This window comes from Tenrec ecaudatus, unplaced genomic scaffold (assembly GCF_050624435.1).
Source record: "Tenrec ecaudatus isolate mTenEca1 unplaced genomic scaffold, mTenEca1.hap1 Scaffold_392, whole genome shotgun sequence".
NCBI lineage: Eukaryota > Metazoa > Chordata > Mammalia > Afrosoricida > Tenrecidae > Tenrec > Tenrec ecaudatus.
Window position 1 is genome coordinate 256,932 of NW_027459259.1, and position 15,542 is coordinate 272,473.

At 40.5% G+C, this 15,542-nt stretch overlaps 1 protein-coding gene across 2 annotated transcripts in view; it reads left to right on the plus strand.

The window, feature by feature from the left end:
* Window positions 1–15,542, plus strand: part of LOC142436548 (thyrotropin-releasing hormone-degrading ectoenzyme-like) — a 227,864-nt gene that overhangs the window by 208,283 nt on the left and 4,039 nt on the right. The gene's annotated exons all lie outside the window — the stretch shown is intronic.

The window sequence follows — 15,542 nt, forward strand, 5'->3', positions numbered from 1 at the left end:
AGGAAAGAAATAGGAGGCAAAGCTATTTATAGAGGAAAGAGATAGAGGCCAATGTAAATATATTTATATTTTATGTTTTAAGATAGTAGATGGGCTTTGTACCTCTTCTCAAGGCCCCCTTAACACAAGGACACTTGTCTAATAACCTGACATTCTTTGATACTCACCTTTCCAACACCTTTCCAACATGGTTGCCGAAGAAAAAATGGCTGCATAAGCAAATGTGGTGAAGACAGTGGGTGGTGCCTGGCTATCAAAAGATACAGCATCTGGGGTCCTAAAGGCTTGAAGTTAAACAAGCAGCCATCTAGCAGGGAAGCAAATAAGCCCACATGGACAAGCACACCAGCCTGTGTGATCACGAGGTGTCGACTGGACCAGGTATCAGGTATCAAAAGATCCAAAACAAACAGCTATATCGATGTGAACAAGGGGGTTGGAGTGGAGAAACAAAGCCCATCTGTAGACCATTGAATATCCCCCCCACAGAAGGGTTATAAGGAAGGGATGATTAAGCCAAGGTTCAGTACAGCAGTGACGAAACACACATCATTCCTCTAGTTCCTGACTGCTTCCTCCCCAACACTACCATGACCCAGTTCAACCTTACAGATCTGTCTAGACCGGAGAACATACATAGGTACATATAAGAGCTCATGGTTTTCATGACAGATAAACGCCTCAGGAACAGTAGTAGGAATAGCGATATCATGGTAGGGGGATGGTTGGGGAAGGGGCATGGGGAGAAAGGGGGAACACATCACAAGGTTGGATATATAGGCCCTTCCAAAGGCAATGAATTACAGAGATGTAGGTCAAGGGAAACAATAGACAGCTTAAGATACAAAATAATAATAACAATATAAAATATATCAAGGATTCATGAAGGTGGGAGGGGAAAATAGGGATTTATACAAAGGGCTCCAGTAGAAAATGTTTTGGAAATGATGGCAATATATGTGTAAATATGCTTGATACAATCAATGTATAGAATGTTATAGGAGCTGTAAGAGCCCCCAAAAGCAAAGTCACTCCTAAGGACCCCAGTTGCTTCCTCTGTACCCCAACCTTGAGTCATGCACATCTTAATCATCCAAATAACATACTTGCTTTTCAATACTTTACATTGAGATTTACCCAATGTAACATGCCATTGGAGCTCTTCACTGCTGCTTCCATGAGCATTGGTTGTGGTTCCAAGCGAGGTGAAGCCCTGACAGCTTTCACTGCTTCTCTGTGTACCATGATGCTTTATTTTTGTGAGGATGTTTGCTTTCTTTGAATTAGGTTTAATCCTTAATCTTCGCAAGATTTTTGCTTCAAGCCCTCCTCACTTTCAGAAAGCAAGATTGTGTCCTCTGCCTCCAGAAGATTGTCAGTCAGCCTTCCTCCAATCCTGATCCTCCATCCTTCTTCATAAAGTCCATCTTCTTTGATTGTTTATTCAGCCTAAAGGTTAAATAAATATAATGCGACTATGTCACCATTTCTGGGTCTTGAACGATGCAATATTCCCTTCTGTTCTTACAACTGGCAACTCTATCAACCGTCATCCGTAATTATTGACTGCCCGTAACACAGTGTTGTTTTTCCTTTGACATGATGATACCAGTGTATATGATTAGACTTTGTGTTATGTGTTAAAATATTTTATAACTCATTTGAAATTCTGTTAGTAATGAAGTTGGAAGGATGATCATGGAAAATTAGTATTCTCTAAAAAGTATTAATAAAATTTAGCTGCTTAAGTTTATATTATATGTATTTTATAAATTTACTGAAGCTATTCACTGACACTGTCACCTCACCTCTCCTTCTTTCTGGATAGCTCACTATTCTTGACTAACGTGATGTCACGTGCTCTTAGTTTTCTTCCTGTCTTTATGACAGCACAATCTCAATATCCTTTTTGTACTTTATACCTATTTTTCCACTTCTATGTCTCCTAAATCTTTATTCTCCTCAGATATATAAATGTCCTCCTATAAAGAGGAACAACAGTCTCAGAAACATACAGAACCAGTTCTCCCTTGTCCTGCAGGGTTGCTCTGAATCAGCATTCCCTCAATGGCAATGAGGTTGAGTCTTCTAGTAAGTGCTTTTCACAGTCTCCTACAACTTAATCTGTTAACCATATCTTCAATTACTTCCCCATCCCAAATTTCCTCAGTCTATTGGACTTCCGCAGTCAGTCTCTTAGTAGACTAAAGCCTATAGCTAATGAGTTGATACTGACTCAGCGTGACCTTATGGGACAGAGGAGAGCTGTCCCTTTGGTTTTCCAAGCTGGGAAATCACTATAGGAGAAGGTAGCTTCATCGTTCTCTTTTGGATCAGCTACTGGGTCTGAATGGCTAGCCTGGTAGCTAGCACCTCAGCTCTTAGCCCGCAGCACCACCAAGCTTCTTGCTTACTAGACTAGACAGCTCTAAGGTGATGTTGCAGATGCAGCTCAAACTCAGCATGTAAGAAACAGGGCTGCAGCTTCATGCTACAACCATGTTGAATGAGCAATCGTTCCTAAAGATATCACACACTCTTTGCATTCTTTTCTATTTCTAACATACATCTCTTTCAATTTATTTATTTTTCTTGTAATTTGGATACAAATTTACAGAGAAAACTAGTTTTCCATTCACCTCTGTTGTGGCATTGACTATAATTCCAACAATGTAACTCCTTTGCAATGTAAGGGTAAGTCAGAAAGGTTTGGCAACTGGGCTTCTTGTTCATACAAATGTGCATTTATTTCAAACAAAGTATGTTAATTAACTTTGTGGTGAAGTGAAGTTACTTGATATGGTTCTTCTATCCATGCCCTTGTAACTCTTACCCAATGATTGGTTGGAGCCATGCAAAAAGGGTGTCTAAAACACTAATAGAAGGGATTGATTGGCTTTAAAATTCCTTTGGATATGTAAATGAGCAGAAAGAGAGATAATCAAGACCCAATTTAGAAAGACAAGCCACGTAGGGAACTTGCGCAAGATCCCTACCTCTGAGGCGATGGAGGCAACAGAGGTCCTGCCACCCAGACCATGAGACAGAGAACAGGAGCAGCATTGAGACCACTATGTAGTGCAGAGGAGCAGCACTGAGCCTGTGAGGCAGGCCACTGGGTACACTGGTTCCCAGAGCACCGCAGAGGTCAATGGATCACATGTTGAGATAATGAGAACCAGTGAAAGGAAGGGCTGGGAGCTTGGCTAAGAAGAAGAATTGTAAAACAAAACAAAACAAAAACCCTTAGCATTTTATAACCTGTTGTTGTTAGGTGCTATCAGTTGGTTAGGACTCACAGTGACCTATGTACAACATCATAAAACCCAGCCCAGTCCTGCCCCATCCTGACAACTGCGCCCATGGATGAGACTAAGCATACTATTCTTTTCTAAGGACAGATCTCACCTGATAACACGCCCAAAGAATGTGAGATGAAGTCATATTTCTAAGTAGCAGTCTAGCTGTACCTCTTCCATGACAGATTGGTTTGTGCTTTTAGAAGTCCTTGGTACTTTCAATATTCTTCTCCAACACTATAATTCAAACGTTTAATGCTTGAGGTATCAGTGGTAGATACAGATGCAGTTGGGGTCTTTGACAGACGCAGACCCTTATTGGTGAGTAACAGAGAAAACCCCTACCCTGGAATATTCAAGGTAAGCTCTGCTATGCTCTGCAGAAAAACAGCCTTTAACCTACTGGGCTACTGGGCCTCAGTGGAGAGTGGAGAGTGAACACCTCAACATACACCAACAATCACCATGTAGCCTGAGAGTTTTTCAGCATGCCCTGAGCGCTGCCTGGTCCAGAATAACGAAGTTGGACATGCACGGCAGCACTCTGTCATTAAATGGAAGTGGTATATACAAGACCAGGCTAGAGCAGGATCTGACAGTACAAACAAACGGCATGAAGAAGTAGGCTAAAGTCCTATGGTCTCCACTCCTGCCAGCATACTATCTTTTTCCCCAATCTTAACTTATGATTTCATGTGGAGTGCCTTATGATCAGCTGACTGAGAAACAGGAAATGCAGGCTTGATTTACTGATGGTTCTGCATGGCGTGCATGCATCCTTCAAAAGTGCACAGCAGCAACACTGTGTAGCCCCTCTCTGGGACCTTGCTGAAGGAACTGGTGAAGGGAGTTCCTCCTAGTGGGCAGAATTTTGAGCAGTGCATCTTGGAGCTTGCTTAGAAGGAAACATGGGCAAATGCACAACTTTATATTGATTCATGACTATTGCTAATGGTTTAGCTGGAGAGTCAGGGACTTGAAAGGAGTATGATTGGAAAATTGATGACAAAGATGTTGTGGGGAAGAAGTATGTGAAAAGGCCTATCTGAATGTCTCATTTGAATGCTCAAAAGAGGGTTACCTTCCCATGCAGAGGAGGATGTTAAGAATCAAGTGGATAGGATGTCATGTTCTGTAGAAATCAGTCATTCTCTTTCCTCAACAATTCCTGTAATTGCCCAAAGTGACAAAATATCCATGGTGGCAAGGATGAAGGTTAAGTGTGTGCTCAGCAACACAGACTCCCACTCATCAAGGCTGATTTGGCTACTGCCACTGCCGAGTGTCTGATGTGCTGACAGCAGAGAACAACACTGAGCCCAAGATATGGGACCATTCCTTGGAGAGATCAACTTGAAACCTGGTGACAGGTTGATTACAGATCTTCCTTCATAGAAATGACAGTATTTTATTCCAACTGAAATAGATACTTACTCTGGATTTAGCTTTGCTTTCCCTGCACACAATCCTTCTGTCAATACTACCACTCATAAACTTACAGAATGTCTTATCCATGAGAAGCTTACACAGACCATTTCACAGCAAAGAACTGTGGCAATGGGCCCATGACGATAGATTCCACTGGTCTCCCCATGTTCCACTGTCCTGAAGCTGTTGAGTTGATGGGAGGATGGACTAGATTTCTAAAGACACAATTACGGTGCCAGCTAAGTGGTGAGTTGTTGCTGGGCTGGGGAATGTACTCCAGGAGGCTGTATATGTCCTAAATCAGCACCCAGTATGTGGTTCTTTTTCTCCAATAGCCAGGGTCCATGGAGTCCAGGAACCAAAAGCTTAAATGTGAGTGACATTACTCACTATTATTTCCAATGACCTATTCATAATACTTGTGCTTCCTTTTCCTGTAGCCATATGCTCTTATGGTCTGGAAATCTTAGGGAGGAATACTCCACTGGAGATAAAGCATTGATTCCATTGAACCGTGAGTTATGAATGCCTCCTGGCCATTTTGGATACCTCATGGATCAACAGCCAAAGGAGAGTGTTAATGTTCTGAGTGGGATGATTGATCCTGATTGCCAAGGGAGAATTGGGTTGGCATTGCATAATGGAGGTATAGCAGGGTATGTGTAGAACCAGGATATCCCTTAGACTGTCTCCTTAATATTACTCTGTCCTGTGATTTAAGTCCAGAGTAGACTGTAGTAACCTGATTCTGACATTAGGATTGGGTCACCCCATCAGGCGAACGAACAACATGATCAGCTGAGAGTAAAGGGAATTTACTAGCCAAGAGTAAAGGAAATAAAGAATGAGTAGTGGAAGATGGTAGTTCTTAATACCACCGACAGCCATGTGATCAGTTACAGAAATAGCGATTTGTTGGAAATGTTTTCTTTGTATATGTGTATTAAATAGTTTTATTTTGTTTAGTTATAAAATATAAAATTTAAATGGGGTGAGTGCATTTTTTGGTTCTGTGCATATTAGTTATATAATATAAGCTGCAAGTATGACTTTATTACTGTCTTTGTTTGTAGACTATATAGCAGTGGTTCTCAGCTTTCCTAATGCTGCGACCATTTGATACGGTTCCTCATGTTGTGGTGACCCTCCAACCACAAAATTATTTTCGTTGCTACTTCATAACTATAATTTTGCTACTGTTATGAATTGGGGGGCCCCTGTGAACAGGTCATTAGACCCCCCAAAAGCGGTTGCAACCCACAGGTTGAAAAATGCTGATGTATTATTTAAGGAGATACTAAGCTGACAAAGGGGTGAACTGTGATAGGTTTGTGTTAAGTTTGCCAGGACTCTCTTATGATACTATCTAACATAGTGTAATCAACTCTGTGAGAGGATCTTCTGTGAAGCATCAAACCAGTTTGTGGAGAAAAGACTCCTTAATTTGATCATAATCTTGATACAATTAAGGGAGTTTTCATTCAGAGTTTGGCCTGTCTTATAAATTGACAGTGTGTGGGAACTAGCTCACATCTATTGCTGAATTTGGATCCTGCAACTGGTATGTCAGCCTCCTATTTTATTGTCTGTCCATTCCAGGAGTCATCAGCAGACTGACGACTTTGAATCCATTCAGCCTATCTCAGATTCATCAGCATGGCATGCATCAATCTTTGCTCTTCCTACTTCATTTCCTAGCTTCCTGTTAATCAACCTATCTAGTTAAAGAGTCAAGAGAAGTCTTCTGCTTGCATCTGATACACATACTTGAGCCAGAATTGACTTGCTCACTTTTACGATTATGTGAGCCATTTCTTGTTATAAATCTGTATCAATACACACTGAACTGCTAATGCCAAGGTCAGCAGTTTAAAACCACCAGCCAGAGGGAGAAAGATGAGGCTTTCTTTCCCCCATAAGGAGTTATAGTTTCAAAAACTCCAAAAGGCAGTTCTATGAAACACCGTGTGTTTGTTTGAAACACCTTGTTCTGTGGTGTTTCTGTGAGTTGGAATTGACTCAGTAGAATGACTTTTGACTTTATATATGTACACCTACAAGTGCCAATGATTTTGCGTCTCCAGAGCACCCTGTTGAACATATCCATCCACTCTACGGTCTATGCTCCTTTAGACTCCCGTTCCCTCTGTAGAATGTCCTAAAACTCCAAGAACATTTAAAAGGAACATGGTTTGAGTCCCCTGAGGATGCTAAAACTACAATTTTATACAAATTGTGTAAGTCAACGTGTGCAATCCTGTTTGATGGCATTGACCTATGGAATAATATATTTCTATTTTCCCCGAATAAACTGGCTTTGTAAAACAAATAAATAGCTTTGCAGTTGGTAAATTACAAATTTAATTTTAATACAATTTTATGGAATGTAAATTTGAAAAATATTAAAATGGTATCGAAATTGAAAACAAACAAAGAGCACCCAAGCCTATGGGAAGGTTTAGAAAGAGAAACATCATCGTCAGAAATGTATAGACCTAGATGGAAAATATGTGGAGAAACAACAGTTTCATATTTTTATCTTCTCGTTATCTGATGCTAAAACAGTGTTTTTAAAAATGTATCCTGGTTTATGGTATGTATTTAAATGATTTGCCTTGCACATGCGTAGGCACTGGAAAACCTCAAGTTTGTAGGATAAGTAAGCAGGCTATAATCTGAAGCAGAAATTGGTGCTGCAGTTTGGGGACTGAATTTTTTCTTTTGGGATCCTCAGCTTTACTCAAGGTGTTTTACTTTACTGAACAAGGCTCTCTACATTTTCAAGGCTAGTCTCCTTTTTTTAAAGCAGTGTTTCCAAAATCAGGCAACATCACTCCATGGGGGACACTGGAATGATCCAAGGAAGCTGCAAAAACAGATACCTACACTTTATCGTGGATTATGGGCTACAGTACAAAAGTTTTTAATAGTCAAGGGAGTGCTGAGTATTTTATTTTCTGAAACAAGGTGACAGGCCAGATAAGGTTGGGAATCTAAAATGATATAAAGTCAATGGATTATTGTATTAACCACAGCTACAAAATACTTTTGTACAAAATAAGATTATTGGTTGACTCAGGCGCTATAGACTAGTTAAACTGACATACAAAAATAACCATCACATTAGTCTAAAATAAACGTTCCCTATCAGCTTCTGATAATTAAGTTTTTGGTATTAGATTACTATGCAGACAATCCAGAATTTTCTTAGAATTCCCAAGTAAATTAGCTTCCAAAATATTTGAATATTTTTCTGTTTTCAAGGCATTGAAAAATTGTGCTTGCATATTTTAATTGATGCAGCCTCATTAAAATTCAATTGTTAAATTAAATTAATTTCAGATATTGTGAATTAATATTTTCTTCTTGAGAATGGAGCAAAGGAATATTTGTTACTGAAATATTTAAAATGTAGAATTTGATGTTTTAACATTGTATAAAGTCATGTGCATATCATAACTAAGAAAATGAATCGATTATCTTCAAAAAATTTCTATTGCTTCATTGTAATTTCCTCCCACCCTATTATTTTTAATTCTATTCATCGCTATATATTAGTTTTCATTATCTACACTTGTATATAAATGAAATCATGCAGCATACATTCTTTTATTTTAAGTACAACTGTCTAGATTTACATATACTTTTGTACATATTGATTGTTAATTCCATTTATTGTTGTATAGTATTTAGTTGTATGGAAGTATCATCCTGTTAATTCCATTTATTGTTATGTAGTATTTAGTTGGATGGAAATATCACCCTGTTATTATTTATTCATCTGTTAGTGAGTACTTGGGTTGTTTCCAGTACAAAGCAATATAAATAAAGTTCTTATGAGCATTGTTTTAAAAGTTTTTATATACTTATATTCTTTTATATAGGCAATTATATTGGTCATTAATACAGATATCATATCATTCCATAGTTCAGTTACATCAAGCAATATTGTACAAATGCTACCACAGTTTCAAAGCATCCTTTTTTTTCTTGAACTCCTTGTATCCGCCCACCCCCATTACCACTCTACCCCCATAAACCCTTATTATACTTTCTGTCCCTGTAAGTTCCGTGTACTGAAAAACAATGACCATAATGACAAATATTCAAGAGGGACACCTCCAATGACAAAACACATCTTAAACCAAAATATGAACAAACAGAAAACCCTCTCTTTTATCTTTGACCTGTCCCTCTAATGTGGATAAAAGGAAATCACCTGAGGCTTATTTTCTATGTAGATCCCACAAATGTATCTTGGACTCCTTCTGACATCCACAGCCTTCTGCAAACCTGATTCTCACAATTTAGGCTCTGATACTATTCCTTCCTTTGACTTTGGATTATATGATTTTTAAATCCATCAGCCACTGATGGTGGTGTGCTTCTTCCATGTTCTCTTAGTGACATCTCACTTAGATGGATGCCTCTGTGGAAACAAGCCTTTAAGAAGCATTTTCATATGACACCCAGGCACCATATAATTTCTTCACCATACTCTTCTATAGCTACCATAACTTCTGGGTTTTCTTCCATTGGGCAGGGTCATGAAGTAAGAATTAATTGTACTTAAGTTGGATCCAATATTTAATATAAACCTAAAACTCATTCCTGGATCTATGTTTGTTGTTTTTACAAATCAGCTTTTGGGTGCCATGCAGAATCTTCATGTGATTTTGTGGTAGAGAGTCTTATGGACCATCCCCTGGGGCATTAAGATATTCTATTATTAATGTCTTTGAATAGCCTCTGGTGAATTTTTAAATTTTAAAACTATCACAGGTGATTCCTTGAGTTTTTAAGGTATAGAGAAGAGGATGGTTAAAATGCCTTTCTATAGTTGTTAGAACAAGCAGTGCTTTATTTGGGGGGGGAGATTAAACTTTTTAAAAATATTTTTATTAGGGGCTCATACATATCTTATCACAATCCATACATACATCAATTGTGTAAAACACATTTGTACATTCATTGCCCTCATCATTCTCAAAACATTTGCTCTCCACTTAAGTCCCTGACATCAGGTCCTCATTTTTCCCGTCCATCCCCACTCCGCCCTCCCTCATGAAACCTTGATAATTTATAAATTATTATTTTTGTCATATCTTGCCCTGTCCGATGTCTCCCTTCACACACTTTTCTGTTGTCCATCCCCCAGGGAGGAGGTAACATGTAGATCCTAGTAATTGGTTCCCTCTTTCCAACTCACCCTCCCTCTACACTCCCAGTATCACCACTCACACCACTGGTCCTGAAGGGACCATCCACCCTGGATTCCCTGTGTTTCCAGTTCCTATTTGTACCAGTGTACATCCTCTGGTCAAGCCAGACTTGCAAGGGAGAATTCGGATCATGATAGTGCGGGGGAGGAAACATTTAGGAACTTGAGGAAAGTTGTATGTTTCATCTTGCTACATCGCACCCTGACTGACTTGTTTCCTCTCTGAGACCCCTCTGCAAGGGAATGTCCAGTGGCCTACAAATGTGTTTTGGGTCTCCACTCTGCACTCCACCCCCCCCTCATTCACTATGGTAAGATTTTTTGTTCTGATGATGCCTTATACCTGATCCCTTTGACACCTCATGATCGTACAGGCTGCTGTGCTTCCATGTGGGCTTTGTTGCTTCTGAGCTAGATGACTGCTTGTTTACCTTCAAGCCTTTAAGACTCCAGACGCTTTATCTTTTGATAGCTGGCCACCATCAGCTTTCTTCACCATATTTGCTTGTTTACCCTCTTTGTCTTCAGCGGTTGTGTCGGGAAGGTGAGCATCATAGAATGCCAATTTAATAGAAGAAAGTATTCTTGCATTGAGGGAGTACTTGAGTGGAGGTCCAATGTCCTTCTTCTACCATAATACTAAACCTGTGAATATATGCATATAGATCTATTTCCCCATCCTCATACATAAATATATTTGCATATGCACATGTATTTAACTAGACCTCTATAAATGCTCTTTGACCCCCAGCTCTTTCCTCTATTTCCCTTGACTTTCCTCCTGTCCCACTATCATGCTCAGACCCCATCAGGGTTTCAGCAATTCCTCTTTGTTACATTACCCTTGATCATGCCTTACCAGGCCTCCCACACCCTCCTCACCACCAATTTGGATTACTTGTTGTTCCCTTGCCCTTGGGTTTGTTAACATCACTTCCTTCCCTGCCCCTTCCCCTCTCCCATGTCCCCTGGAACTGTCGGTCCCATTGTTTTCTCCTCCAGATTGTTCATCCAGCCTATCTTAGACAGACCTTCAGAGATAATAACATGCACAAAAACAAGACAGAGCAAAACCAAGCAACAATATACAACAAAACAATGACAAACAAAACACAACAAAAAAAGCTTGTAGTTAGTTCAAGGATCATTTGTTGGCCTTTACGAGTGTTTTCCAGTCCAGTCTGTTGGGGCACCGCGCCCTGGCCCCAAAGTCCACCATTCACTGGGGATCTCGCCACTCCATTACCTTGATGTTCTGTTACACCTCCTTAGTGTTTTGCCTCGGTATGGAGGGATCAGTTCGGGTGCAATTCACACACTGTGTCTCCGGTGTTGTGCCCTGTAGGGCCATGGGTCAGTGAGGGGCGTCATGTCTCATAGTGGGGCTGGCCATGTGGTCCTCTCTGTGAACATTCTGCTCTAATTGGGGTCATCGTCCTCAAGGCCTGGTGGCTCAGGATGTGCTCCACTCTCTCTTCCTCCCCTTTCATCTGCTTCTGTGTGCTCTGACCAGATATGTCCGTCTCAAGGAGCTGCATATTCAATGCTGTCTTTTGAAATAAATTCTTCTGGGGGAGGGGCAGGTGTCCACTTAGTAGTTGGGATTGGGGCCGGCCCCCCAGTCCTCTCCACTGGTTCCCTACTCCATGCTGGCATGTTGCATTCACATCTTGCAGCTTGGGTTGAAGTGTGGTCCTTCTTTCCCTGTGGAGATATAAGCAATACCCTCCCCTTGGGTAGATTAGTACCCTGTGCCCCAGCTACCCATTTCTTTTTATTATTGTTGTTATTTTTTTCCTTGATCCACCTCCTTTTTAGTTGTATACCATGTGTATCCCTGTATTTGATCTGGTTCCTGCCATATTACCTGGTCCTCACCCCAGGAAAGTTTGTGTACAGTAGCTTTTTCCCTACGACAAGCAGTGTTTTCAATGCTTTGTTAAATGATTGCCTGCCCCCACCCTCCACACACACACCATCTGTAGACATTGTTTTCCATGCCTTTTGTAAAGCCTCTCTCTATTAGTCTGGGTTGACTAAAGAAACAAATTTATAGACACTCATATATATATAAGAAAGAGATTTATATAAAGAGTAATTGTATATTAAGAAAACATCCCAGTCCAGATCAAGTCCATAAGTCTGATATTTGACCATATGTCCAATACTAGCCCATAAATTTCTCTTTAGACTCACACAACACATGCAATGATGCCGAGTGCAGGAAGATCACAGGCCAGTGGGTGGAAAGTCTTGTGGATCCAGTGGCAGTGGAAGTATCTTAGCACTGGCGTGGGTCTCCATTTGGTTCCTACAGCTCCAAGGCTCTGGCTGCCTCAGCATAGCTCCACGTGTCTTGTCAAGAGAGAGAGGAAGCAGAGAGCCGGTGTGTATCTGACCTCCAGTGAGCTATTTATCTCTGTTATGGCTCCAAACGAGGTTATCAAGCTGCGACCACAACCGCATTGAGTTGACCCACATGAAATCGAACCTTTAAGTTGGTGCATATTGCTGTTAACTTCATGGACGGCCTGTCCTGATCTTACTTGCTTCTGGATATGGACTTCACAAGGTTCCCATTGGAATGAAGATTCTTCACATCAAAGGATATGATTATCTCTTCAGAGCACTAGGTTGATATAAGTGGGCAATATAAAAATTGGATACCCAAAATGGTGAGGGTAAAGACATGAAGTGTTTGGCTTATAAACTTTCATAGGTGGGGGAATATGTTCATAGGATCATGGTGTTCACATAAGTATAGAATATTTTTGTTTGGTTCAATTGTAGAATGTTATGTTGAAAAGGGGTGTCACATTTTTAAATTGTATGCCTTTAGTTTTATCCTGTTAGGTACAGACATGATTTTATTATTGTTTGCTTGAAAATTATATATGGCTAAAGAGTTGTGTACAAGTGCCAAATTGACCAGTGGTGGTCTGTGGCAGTTACATAATCTTGAAAAGGCATGTAGTCTAGCCTATCAGGCCCTAGCCAATGAGGCCTCCGTGTGGGCATGGCCTTCTCGTGAAGATTCTGGGATCTCCTGTATTCCTCCCTAGAGACAAGAGACACTCTCTGCTTAGTCTTCCTGCTGACAAGCCACATGGAGCTACACTGATGAAGCCAGAGTCCTGGAGCTGAAGGAGCCACGTGGAGACTCACACCAGTGCTGAGATTGGTATCGGCCACATGGTCTAATATCGGACTTATGGACTTGATCTGGCCTGGACTGGGATGTTTCCTTAATATACAATTGCTCTTTGATATAAGTTCTCTTTTGTACACATATGAGTGTCTCTGGATTTGCTTCTCTAGTTTACCTGGATTAACACACCCTCTGTATTTTATTCTGTTCATCAACCACTTCATCTGGAATCCAGTTGCACTTGCTAAAATTCTCTCCTCTGGTTGATATGTAACTTCATTACCCTGGCCTGACTTGTGTGCTTATATATATGTGGATACCAATGAGTCACCAGCAACATGTTTTGATCACAATGATCCGATTTCTTTGCCACCATTTTTAACTGTTCCTCCCTGCCCCTCACGATACCTGCCTGTGCTATGAGTCTTTTTTTTTAGCTTAATCTCCTGTGTGTATCTTCTTCTTTATCCCGGATCCCTCGACTATTTAGCCTCTGTATTTAGAATCTTCAATTGATGTCTTTTGAACCGATCTAAACTCTATTTTGGAACGTGAGATTTGCTCACTTAGTATTGAAAACCCACCTTCTCTGTGCTCTTGGAGAACTATAGCATGCATAGGTGCCTCCACTGTGTAACAGGCTGGATCCAAAAAGATAGGTCAGTAGTCCCTGAAAACAAATGACTGTAGATATACAACGCCTTTTGCCACATATTGGTGGCAGACAGAGTCATTACACTGTTTTTCTATTGTCTGTTTTGTTCTTATTTAAACCAGTTCTTAAATTAAAATCTTAAATCATCATTCTTGGTAGTCAGGTTATAATGGAGCTTACAGACTAAGACAGGATAAGAAGAAGACCTGACTGTCTGAATCCAAGATTTAGTCAGTCAAAAAGCTATGGGTCATAAAAGAGTACCGTGTGATAAAAAAATGGAACATGAGTACCATTAGCAGAATGCATTGTGGCCCCAGCAATGAACTGGGACATACCAACGATTCTGAAGGTGGCATAGAGCCAGGAGGTGTTTTGTTCTCTTGTACATGGAATCACTCTGAATTGAATCTGAGTTGACTGCAATTAAAAACAAAAAACAATAATTTTAAGTGTTTTTTAAATTATCACTGTTGCTAGGGAGAGTACTGGCTAGAATATAGTGGTAGGATAATTCATTTCAATTGTTGTATAATGCTCTTGTACATGGTGATTTCATAGTTTCTTTGTCCATTATCCTGGGCAGAGGCATTTAGTTTCTCATATTCCTGCTCCCAGTGAGTACTAGAGTGGGGCATTCTTGTAAAGTTTTCCGTGGCATTTTAGAGAGTTACAAGAAATGTATCAAGAGATGAAACTTCGGAGCCAGAGACCGAGAAAACGATAGGATTGTGATTAAAAGTAGAGGTGCTGGAGGCAAGCTGCCTGGGTTCAAACCCCTATCCTGTCACTCTTCAGCATTCCCAGAAAGCCGTAGGCACAGCTTCTTTCAGCCCATTTTCATGAATGTATACCCTACCTCAACTCATGCCATCCAACCATCAGCTTGGCTTAGGTTCCCTCGGCTCGGGTACAGCCTGTCATAGCCAATGCCCAGCTACTACTGCCTGCTTCTGTCGCCAGAACCCCACAGGCCTGTGGCTTCGCAGCAATCACCATTTTGTGTGTCTGTACCATTTCTGATCCATGGAGAGATTTATTTTTGAGTCCGGAGGTGTTTTTGGTTTTCTCTTTTAATCTTTTATTTATACCTCTAGATGTCTGGAGCAGAGGAAGCACATCAAAGCATAGGTTATTGTGCCATCTTCACCCAAAAGTTGATCACACTTCTGTGATTTAAAATTAAACGCAGATCTTAGAATCATCTAATCAAAGACTTTTGAAGCTGGAGAGAGTTAGAGGGATGATTAAGGCAAATAAGCCAATTGCAATAGGTAAGGGGTCTGCAGTCTTAAGAAGTTACGTGATTTACTGCTACCATGTACCGGTTCATTTTAGGGCAGGGCAACAGCTAAAGTGTTGGGCTGCCTCAGGTGTCCTTTGCCGCTCTGTCCACTGCCATATGACCCTCTACAGGCTATCCTTAAGTGCCATGTTTCCTTCAAACAGAACCTGGAAAGAGATATCAATGTAAGCAATCAGAAAATGACAAGTCTCATTTTAAGACTGATAGATAATACTTGTTTATCCTTGAGAAATATGGAAGTGAAAGTCAGAGCATAGTATGCCCAGTACTGAATTGAAAATACCGTATATACTAGAATATAAGCCGACCCAAATATAAGCCGAAGTACCTAATTATTACCTGGGAAACCAGAAAAACTGATTGACTCGAGTGTAAGCCTAGGGTGGGAAATGCAGGATGTGAATTAACACAGAGACCCGAGGGGAGAGACAGAGCGCAGCCACAGACACATCCTTACCAGTTCAACTGTCTACATAAGTGAATCA